Source organism: Cebus imitator, unplaced genomic scaffold (genome assembly GCF_001604975.1).
Source record: "Cebus imitator isolate Cc_AM_T3 unplaced genomic scaffold, Cebus_imitator-1.0 Scaffold187, whole genome shotgun sequence".
Lineage (NCBI taxonomy): Eukaryota > Metazoa > Chordata > Mammalia > Primates > Cebidae > Cebus > Cebus imitator.
This window is the reverse complement of record NW_016107502.1, coordinates 1,102,721-1,113,968: the sequence shown is the minus strand read 5'-3', so window position 1 is coordinate 1,113,968 and position 11,248 is coordinate 1,102,721. Positions and strand designations below refer to the sequence as shown.

At 35.6% G+C, this 11,248-nt stretch overlaps 1 protein-coding gene across 8 annotated transcripts in view; it reads left to right on the top strand.

Annotated features, from left to right (window-relative positions):
* PARP11 (poly(ADP-ribose) polymerase family member 11) overlaps window positions 1-11,248 on the top strand; it is a 45,318-nt gene that overhangs the window by 10,478 nt on the left and 23,592 nt on the right. The window lies entirely within an intron of this gene.

The following is an 11,248-nucleotide window of genomic DNA, read 5'->3' as shown; positions in this document are numbered from 1 at the left end:
ACAAGCTGATGCTAAGAGTTATATGAAATTTCAAAGGACCTAGAATAGCCAAAGCAATTCTGAAAAAGAAGAACAAATTTGGAGAGCTAACACTACTTGATTTAATGATTCAGTGTGAAACAACAATAATCAAAACAGTGTAGTATTGGCATCAAGGTAGGGAATTAATTAATGGAATGGAATAGAATAAAAAATAGGGCCACAAACAAATGATTTTTTAATAAAGGTAAGATTCAGTGGGAAAACGATAGTTTTAACTAATGATGTTGGAACAATTGGATACCCATATGCGGAAAAATGAACTTCACTCCATACTTTGCACCATATAAAAATTAACTAAAAATGGATCATAGACCTAAATGCAGAATCTAAAACTACAAATTTCCAGGTCAAAAAAAAAAAGTATATAATTGAGATAGAGTCATGCTCGGTTGCCTAGGCTGTAGTGCAGAAGTGTGATCATAGCTTATTGTAATATTGAACTCCTGGGCTCAAGCAATCCTCTTGCCTATCTCCCAAATAGCTGGGACTACAGGTACATGCTACCATGCCCAGCTAATTTTTAAATGTTTTGTAGAAACGGGTTTTTGCTGTGTTGCCCAGGCTAGTCTCAAACTGACTTCAAGAGATCTAGTCTAAAACTCCTGGTTTCAATCCATCATCTGGCTGCAGCCTCCCGAAGTGCTGTGATTATAGGCATGAGCCGCTATGCCTGGCTGAGAAAAATCTTATTCAAATTTTAAAACTGGCATATCCATAATGACTAATGACGTTGAACATCTTTTCATGTAGTTATTTTCCATCTGCTTGTTTTCTTTGGTGTTGTGTCTGCTAGCATTGGTTAGGCAAAGATTCTTTTTAGCTACAGTAACAGAACCATGATCCCTGAAAGAAAAAAGTGATAAAACAGACTTTATCAAAATTAAAAACTTCTGCTGTTGAAAACATGCTGCTAGGAGAATGGAAAGATAAGCCACAGACTGGAGAAAATATTTAAACAGCATGGATCTGATAAATGACTTGTACCTAGAATATATTAAGAACTCTGAAATCTCAAGGAACTCAATTTTTTAAAGTGAGCTAAAGATTTGAATAGACACTGCACCAAAGAAGATAAGCAGATGGAAAGTAAGAACATGAAGAGATGCTCAACATCATTAATCTTTAGGGAAATGGAAAACAGAACCACAATATTGCCCATCTGTCAGATTGGCAAAAATTAAAAAGAGCCCTAATGCCATTTATTAGGGCTTTGCCTTCATGATTTAATCACCTCCCAAAGAGCCCATTTCTATATATCATCACAGTAGGAGTTAGAATTTTCACATAAGAATTTGGCAAGGACACAAACATTCAATCTGTAACATTCTGGCTCTGCTCCTTCCCCCGGCAATGAATTTGTGTCCTCCTTGCATGCAAATTATGTTCATTTTACCACAGTCACCCCAAAAGTCTTATACCAGCATCAACTTTAAAGTTCAACATCTCATCTAAATATTATCTAAATCAGATGCGGTTGAGCCCAAGGTATGATTCATCCTGAGGCAAATTCTCCTCCACCTATGACCCTGTGAAGCCAAATATATGCTTCCAAAATGCAATGGTGGTATGAGTTTGGTGGCTTGTGCTTGTAATCCCAGCTACTTCGCAGGCTGAGGTAGGAGGGTCACTGAGGCCAGGAGTTGAAGACCAGCCTGAGAAACATGGCAAGACTCTGTCTCTGAAAAAATTGAAAAATTAATTAGCCAGGGGTGGTGACATTTGCCTGTAGTCTCCAGCTCCTCAGGAAGCTGAAGTACAAGAATCACTTGATACCAGGACTTCGAGGTTGCAGTGAGCTATGATGTGTCACTGCACTCCAGCCTGTACAATAGAGCAAGACCCTGACTTTAAAAAAATTAAAAAGTTAAAAAATATAGTGGTGGGGTACCATAGGGTAGACATTTCATTCCAAAAGGGAGAAAAAGGAAAGAAGAAACGGGTGACAGGTCCGGAGCAAGTTTCATGAAATCTTAAGGCTGCAAAATAATTGTTTGGCTTGATGCTCTGCCTTCCAGAGAAGTAGAAGTGCTGCCTTCTGGACCCTCTGATGGGGTTGGTTACAATCCCTGGACTTCAATAGGTCCAGCCCTCATGAGCCATCTGGCCTGTTGAAAGCAAGGCAGTGGTCCACTCTTTTGTTGAACCAAGAAGGCATCCCAGATGATCTCTGAATTGCTTTTAGGGTCCTTCTTTGTCTTTAAGAGTAGCACACATTTGCAGCTGAGTTGCTCTGTGGTCCCATCCTGTAAAATCTAAGAAGTATACCAGCCTTCATTTCTATACCTTCCTTCATTTCTTCCCATCTACTATTTCTTCATTTCAAATTGACAGTTTTCCTGCTGGGGCGGTCCACATCCATACTAATCTTATCAAATGGTCATTTGGCCACACCCTTAGTGTTGTCTTGAACCGACTTTCATGTTCTTTTCCATATGGGTAGGTTGAGAATTTTCTGCATCTTTAAGCACTGGTTCCTTTTTGTTTAACAATTCTGTCTTTAAGTCATTCCCACTTCTTGTGTTTTATTTAAGTGATCTGGAGGACCCAGGCCACTCCTTCAGCAAATTGTTTAGAGGTTTCCTCAGCCAAATACCCAATTTCACTTGCAAATGCATATATCTTTGTAACTGGTAAATCTTTTTGTTGGGTTACCTGTTTTTTCATGATAAAATGACCTTTCTTTTTATAGTAACACTTTTTGATTTAAAGTCTATTTTGCCTGGCATTAGTACAGTCACTCCAGCTTTTTTATGACTGTTGTTTACATGGCATTTTTTATTTGTCCTTCTACTTTCCACCTGTTTGTATCTTTGAATCTAAAGTATATTTCTGTAGACAGCACATAGTTGGATTTCAAAAAAATCTAATCTGAATAATCTACCTTTTGATTGGATTATTTACTAACATTTAATACTATTTAATTGCTTGTTTTATTATTTTTTACAATTTTACTTTTTGTTTTCTATTCAATTTTTTTCAAACTTTGGAATATTCACATGTATGTAATAATGTATCTTAGAGATAGTACCCAAGACTAACAAAAATTTATTTATGTTTCATGTATGCCTTATACACATAGTTTGAAGGTAATTTTATACAATATTTTTCATACTTTCATGCATGAAACAAAGTTAGTGTACACTGATCCATTAGAATGCAAAGATGTCATATCTCCACCACCTATGTGGACAAATCTGTGGTGATTTGGCATTATCATCATTTCTGACTCTGAATTTACATGCTATGTCTTTTAAGGAAGCTAATAGAAAAAAGGGGAGAACAGGTATGAAGTGTCTATATATTTAATTTATTATATATACCCTCTTATTTACTCTGATTCTTCTTGTGGATTTGAGTTACCATATGGTGTTATTTCCTTCTCCAATATAGCTTTGTTTCCACCTGCCTCGTTGGTGCTGCTATTGTATATTTAACAATTCTGTACATTATATATTACAGGGCTAATGATACAATTAAATACATGTTTAAAAAAATGATACATAATACATATACGTATTTTCAGGACATGTGATAATTTAATAAATTCACATAAAATTTATATATGATATCTGTCACCTTAAATACTTACCTTCTTTATGCTGGAAACCATTCAAACTATTCCCTTCTAGATATTTTGAAATATGCAATAAACTACAGTCACCCTACTGATCTATTGAACACTAGGTCTTACTACTTCTAGGTCTTATTTCTTATATCTAACTGTATATTTGTACCCATTAATCAACCCTTTTAATCAATCTCTCCCCCTGCCCTTTCCAGCCTCTGGTAACCACCAGTCTACTTTGTCTTTCGATGCATTCCACTTATTTAGCTCCCACATATGAATGAGCACATGAGATATGTGTCTTTCTGTGCTCAGCTTATTTTACTTAACATGATGAACTCTTGTTCTATCCATGTTGCTCCAAATGTCATGATTCCATTCTTTTTACAGTTGGATAATCCATTGTGTATGTAAACCACATTTTTTTAAATCCATTCTTCCACGGATGGATACTTAGGTTGATTCCATATCTTGGCTATTATGAATCATTCTGCAATAAATATAGGAGTACAGCTATGTCTTCAGTACATTGATTTTTTTTTCTTTTAGATATATACTCAGTAGTGGAGTTGCTGGATAAAATGGTAATTTTATTATTTTTTGAGGCACCTCCATATAGTTTTCTGCGGTGACTCTACTTATTTACATCCCCACCAACAGTGTACAAGGGTTCCCTTTTCTCCACATCCTTGCTAGCATTTGTTATTCTTTGTCTTTTTTATAAAAGCTATATTTATTGGGATGAGATGATGTCTCACTTTGGTTTTGGTTTGCATTTCTCTGAAAATCAGTGATTTAGAGCATTTTCTCCTATACTTGTTGGCAATTTGTATGTCTTTTGAGAAATATTTATTCAGGTCTTTTGCCCACTTTTAAATTGGATTTTCTGTGGCATTTTTTTTTCTTTTGCTGTTGAATTAAGCTCTTTACATATTCTTATTAATCTTTTGTCAGATTGATAGTTTGTACATCTTTTCTCCCATTCTGTGACTTGTTTCTTCACTTTATTGTTTCCTTTGTTATGTAGACTGTTTTTAGCTTGATATAATTCCAGTGATCTGTTTTTGCTTTGGTTGCAGTGCTTTCGAGGTCTTACACAAAAAATCTTACTCAGACCAATGTTTTGAAGCATTTCCCCAATGTTTTCTCCTAGTAGTTTCATAGTTTCAGGTCTTAGATTTAAGTCTTTAATTCATTTTGATTTGATTTTCTTTAATATGGTAAGAGATAGTGGTGTAGTTTTATTCTTCTGCAAGCTGGATGTTCTTTATCCAATTTTCCCAGCACCATTTATTGAAGAGACTGTTCCCATTGTGTGTTCATGGTGACCTTGTTGAAAATGAGTTAGCTGTAAATGTGTGGATTTATATCTGGGTTCTCTGTTCCATTGCTCTGTGTGTCTGTTTTTATGCAAGTATCATGCTGATTTGATTATTGTAGCTTTGTAGTATATTTTGAAGTCAGGTAATGTGACGCCTCCAGCCTTATTTCTGCTCAAAATTGCTTTGGCTATCCAGGGTCTTTTGTGGTTCCATGTAAATTTTAGGATTTTTTTTTTCTGTGAAGAATCTCATTGTTATTTTGATAGGGATTATGTTGAACTTGTAAATTGGTTTGGGCAGTATTGTCATTTTAACAATATTGTGGCCGGGAGCAATGGCTCACACCTGTAATCCCAGCACTTTGGGAGGCTGAGGCGGGCGGATCATGAGGTCAAGAGATTGAGACCATCCTGGCCAACATGGTGAAACTGTGTCTCTACTAAAAAATAGAAAAATTAGCTGGGTGTGGTGGTGCACGTCTTTAGTCCCAGCTACTCAGGAGGCTGAGGCAGGAGAATTGCTTGAACCCATGAGGTGGAGATTGCAGTGAGCCAAGATTGTGCCACTGCACTCCAGCCTGGCACCTGGTGACAGAGCAAGACTCTGTCTCAAAACAAAACAAAACAATATTGTTCCGATTTATGTGCATGGAATATTTTTCCATTTTTATGTCCTCTTTAACTTATTTCATAACCATTTTATAGTTTTTCCTGTTTATGTCTTTCACTTTAGTTAAATTGACTTCTACGTATTTTATATTCTTTGTAGCTATTGTAAATTGAATTGCTTTCTTGATTTCTTTTTTAGATTGTTTGCTCTTGGAATATATAAATGCTACTGATTTTTGTATGTTGATTTTGTATCCTACAGTTTTACTGAATGTATCAGTTCTAACAAGTTTTCAGTGGAGTTTTTAGGTTTCTTTCAGAATAGGATTATGTCTTCTGTGAACAAAGGAAATTTGATTTCTTTTTCTCCAATTTGGTTGCCATTTATTTCTCTTTCTTGCCTAATTGCTGTTGCCAGGACTTCCAATATCATGCTGAGTAACAGTAGTGAGAGTAGACATCTTTGTCTTGTTCCAGATTTTAGAGGAAAGGCTGTTAATTTTTTCTCATTTAGTGGGATATTAGTTGTGGGTTTGTCATATGGCCTTTATTATTTTGAGGTATGTTCCTTTATCCAGTTTGTTAAGGGTTTTTGTTATAAGAATATGTTAAATTTTATCAAATGCTTTTAAAGCATCTGTTAAAATGATCATATGGTTTTTCTTCTTGGTTCTGTTGTGATCTGTCATGTTGATCAATTTGTGTATGTTGAACCATCCTTGCATCCCTAGGATGTGAATCCCACTTGATGATGGTGAATGATTTTTTTAATGTGTTGTTGAATTCGGTTTGCTAGTATTTTATTGAGCATTTTGGCATCTATGTTAATGGGTGATATTGGTGCATAGTTTTCCTTTGTGTCCTTATTGGGTTTTAATATCAGGATAATGCTGTCTCGTAGAATGAATTTGAAGTATTTCTTCCTTTTCAATTTTTTTTGAAGAGTTTGAGAAGAATTGGCATTAGTTCTTTAAATGTTTCGAGAATTTAGCAGTGAAGCCATCAGGTTCTGAGCTTTACTTTGATGGGAGATGTAATTACATCTTCAGTCTTGTTACTTGTTACTGGTTTGTTTAGGTTTTATTTTTCTTTATTTTTCCTTTTCTCCTCTTCTCTGCTCTTTTCTCTTTCCTTTTAATTTCTTTTCTTTTTCTTTCTTCCTGCAGGATCTCTCTGTTTCCGAGGCTGGAGTACAGTGGTACAGTCATAGCTCACTGCAGCTTTAAATGCTGGGGTTCAAATGATACTCCCATTTCAGCCTCCCAAGTATTTGGGACCACAGGCACATGTCCAGCTAATTTTTAAATTTTGTGCAGAGACAGAGTTTCACTATGTTGCCTAGGCTGGTCTTAAACTCCTAGCCATAAATGATCCTCCTGCCTTGGCCTCTCAAAGTGCTGGGATTACAGGCATGAGCCACTGCACCCAGCCTGTTCAAGTTTTCTATCTCTTTTGATTTAATCATAGTAAATTGTATATGTCCAGGAATTTATCCATTTCTTCTAGGTTTTCTAATTTGTTGGCATATAGTTGTTGATAATCATCTCTAATAATTATTTGTATTTCTTGTGGTCTCAGTTGTTGTCACCTTTTTTACTTCTGATTTTATTTATTCAGATCTTTTTTTTCCTTAGTCCTGCTGACTAAAAATTGTCCATTTTTGTTTATCTTTTGAAAAACCCCTCTTTTTGCATCATTGATCTTTTGTATTGCTTTTTAAGTCTGAATTTTATTTATTTCTGCTCTGATATATTATTTCATTCCTTCGATTAATTTTGGATTTGGCATATTCTTTTCTAGTTCCTTAAGGTATGCCTTATTAGATCTTTTTAAAGTCTACTTTTTTGATACAGGTGTTTATTGCTATAAACTTCTCTTTTAGTACTGCTTTTGTTGTATCCCATAGATTTTAGTATTTTGTAGTTCCACTTTCATTTGCTTCAAGAAATTTTAAATTTTCTTCTTAATTTCTTCATTGGCTAATTGGTCATTTTGGAACATGTTGTTTAATTTCCATATTTTTGTGTAGTTTCCAAAGTTCTTCCGTTCTTTGGTTTCTAGTTTCATTTCATTGTAGTCAGAGAAGATAATTTATATGATTTCTGCTTTTTTGAAATTGTTTAGACTTTTTGTGGCCTAAGATATGGCATATTCTGAAGAATATTTCATGTATTGATGAAAAGAATGTGTATACTTCAGCAGTTGGGCGAAATGTTCTGTAAATGACAGGCCTCTTTGATCTAGTGTGTAGTTTAAATCTGATGTGGTGGTGGTTGTTGTTTTTCTGTCTGGAAGTCCCTTTTTTTTTTTTTTAAGTCCCTTACTTTTACTATATTGCAGGATACCCCTCACTTTAAGTCTGTTAATGTTTGTTTTGTATACTTAAGATCTCTCTGGTGTTGAGTACATAAATATTTATAATTATTATATCCACTTGCCTAGTTGACCCCATTATCATTATTCATTGAACTTCTTTATTTGCAGGCTGTTCATAGTCTATCTTATCTGATATAAGTATAGATACTCTGTTCTACTTTGGTTTACAGTTGCATGGAATATCTTTATCCCTTCACTTTCAGTCTCCTGTGCATCTTTATAGGTCAGGTGGGTTTCTTGTAGATAGCATATATTTGGATATTTGGATCTTGTTTGTTTGTTTGTTTATTTTCCCCCATTCAGCTACTCTGTGCTCTTTAATTGAAGAAGTGAGTTCATTTGCATTTAGGGTTATTATTTATAAGGTTGTTCTTACTAGTTCATCTTGTTGCTTATTTTCTGATTGTTTTGTAACTGGTCTCTTCCTTTCTTACATCTTCCTTTCTGGTTAAGGGATTTTTCTCTGGTCGTTTGTTTTAACTGATTGCTTTTTATTTTTAGTGGGTCTATTATAGGTTTTTGCATTATGGTTACCATAAGACTTACAAAAAACATCTTATAGATACAACAAGTTATATTACAGAGAGGTTAGAGAGTCTTTGTAATTTAGCTGTTGAGTATCTTTTTTTTACCCAGTAGGCCTGTCTCCTTTTAAGAACTAGATGGTGCCTTACACTCAGGTTTTTCTCAGCTCTAGTAAATAATTAGAACACCACCCATGTCGAATGGGAGAGGTACCAAACAGGTTATCCTGGCAGCGTGGGAAGACTGACTAGAGTTTTGTGCTTGGGAGACCTGTGGAATGAAGCTCCTACAGTGTGGTGTTGCTGAATAGCCACTCTGATTTGGTGTCTCCTTTGATTGTTACAGAGCAGTTTCCAGGATTAGGGAATGTAGTCCCATTTTACTCCATTGTCTCTGGCTGTTTCCAGGGATATTTCTCCCTTCAGATATTCCCGGTGCTTCCTATAGGTTGAGGCAGGGACAGGTCTCCTGTGAGGGAACCCAAGATGGTGGGAAAGCTGGTTGGCCACCTTAATCTCACTTTTTCCAGTGTGGAAACCATGAGCCACAGGAAAGTTTTCCACATGCTTGATGCTGGGCTGTTTTTTTGGTGAAGCATCATGTGTAAGGAAATCTAATTCCCTTACTGTCTGCTTAGTTTTTTTTTCACTTCTCTGTGTCCTTGGGAACTGTCTCTCCTACATTATATATGCGTTCTGGTGATAATCTTGGTGCTACATATTTGTTTTGGAGTTTCTGTAGGGGTAGGGAGTGAAGCCAGCTTTTTTCTGTGTCACTGTCTTGGAACTGGCAGTTCATGTATTGGTGTAGAAAGGAGAAGTCAGTAATTATACTTTTAAATTACTTATATAATTACCTGTACCAGCACACTTTTGTTCGTTCTTTTTTATCCGTCATGGATTATTATTACTGCCTACTGTCATTTCAGCCTGATAAACTTCCTTTAGTATTTCTTATAAAGCAGGTCTGCTAGCAATCAATTCTCTCAGCTTTTGTAATTGTGGGAATATCTTTATTTCACCTTCATTTTTGAAAGATAGTTTTGCTGGTATAAGAGTCTTGGTTGATAGGTTGTTGTTGTATTTTTTTGTTTTTGTTTTTACTTTTTCTACTTTGCGAATGTTGTCTTCTGCCTTTGGCCTCTAGAGTTTCTGATGAGAAGTCAGCTGTTAATCTCATTAGGATTCTCTTATATGTGATCAGTTGTTTTTCTCTTGCTGATGTAAATATTTTGTTTGTCTTTGGCTTTCAGCATTTTGACTTTGATGTGTCTGCATTAGATCTCTGTGTTTTTCCCCTTTGGAGTTTATTGAGCTTCTTGGATGTGTAGATATATACATACACACACACACACACACACACACACACACACACGCATATATACATGTGTGTATATATATGTGTGTGCGTGTGTGTATGTGTGTTTATACAGTTTACAAATTTGGATAGTTTTACTTTCTTTAAAGTTTGTTTCTGTGCCTTTCTCACCTCTGCTTCTGATACTCCAGTTATTTATATGTTGGTGCACTTAACGGTATCCACATTTCTCTGATGCTCTGTTCATTTTTCAATTTTTTTCTTTCCTTATATTACATCTGTTACATGATGTCTATTAATTTATGTTCACGTTTGCTGATATTTTCTTGGTTAAAATATCTACTGAGCCTTTCTAGTAAGTTTTTCATTTTATTTACTATACTTTTCAACCCTAGAATTTCCAATTGGTTATTTAAAATTATTTCTGTCTTTATTGATATTACTTATTTGATGAAACATTGTCATCGTAATTTCCGTTAACCTGTTAAGCGTGGTTTCATTTAGTTCTTTGAACATACTTGTAATAATTGCTTTGAAGTGTTAGTTTGCTTAGTCTACCATCTGTACCCCATTTAGAGACAGCTTTTTTTTGTTTTTCTCTGTGTATTGATGACATCTTTATGGAGATTTTTTTTTTGTATGTCTCATAATTTATTGTTGAAAACTGGATATTTTAGGTAACACAGTACCTTTGGATACTGATGCCTATTGTGGTTGTTTGTTTGGTTATTGACTTATCTGTTTAGTGACATAGCTGAACAAATTCTGTAAAGTCCAGTTTCCTCACGGTGTGTAGCTTCTGATATCCCTGCTCAGATTTTTCCCCATTGTTCTTAATCTCACCCTGACTACGTATGTGGCATTTCTGGGTTGGCACAGACTATGTACTGGTCACAGTTTCTGCTGAAGTTCCCTTAGATAGTCAGATTTTTACCCTTAAATGTTAAATGTGTGTGTGGCTTGGTGGCTGCTATTTTTTTAGTTCAGGGAGTTTACATTGTTTTTTGGCCTTACATTTAGCCAGGTACTAGTAGCTTGGGAGTTTGTTCCTGAGAGGGCCCAATCTTGCACATGTATACAGTATTCCAGATTGCCAGGGATGATAACGCTGTTTCATTTAACCCAGGCTTCATAGGAATTGGCCCTGGGTCAGAGTAGCTTCTGTTAAGTTGTGTTTGATCAGAAGTTGTGATTAAGACCCTTATGCCAGTGAAGTTTCTACTCTGTGTTGATGGGTATGTGTATAGCTCAGAGAATGTTTTCAAGACTGCCCCATGTCCTGCCCTGATCATTCCTGGGTAGATACAGGTTAGTGTTTTTATACTGCTTTTCTGACTCCTCTATGATCTAAGAGGGCTCTTCTTGGCTGTCTCTGGTTCTCTGCAGTAAACTTCTACCTCCTCTGCCATTCTGCTTGTATTGGAGCTGCTAGCCTTTCTTAATTGTTTTTCATTAAGATCTCCACTGTTTTCTTTTTTTTTTTTTTTTTTTTT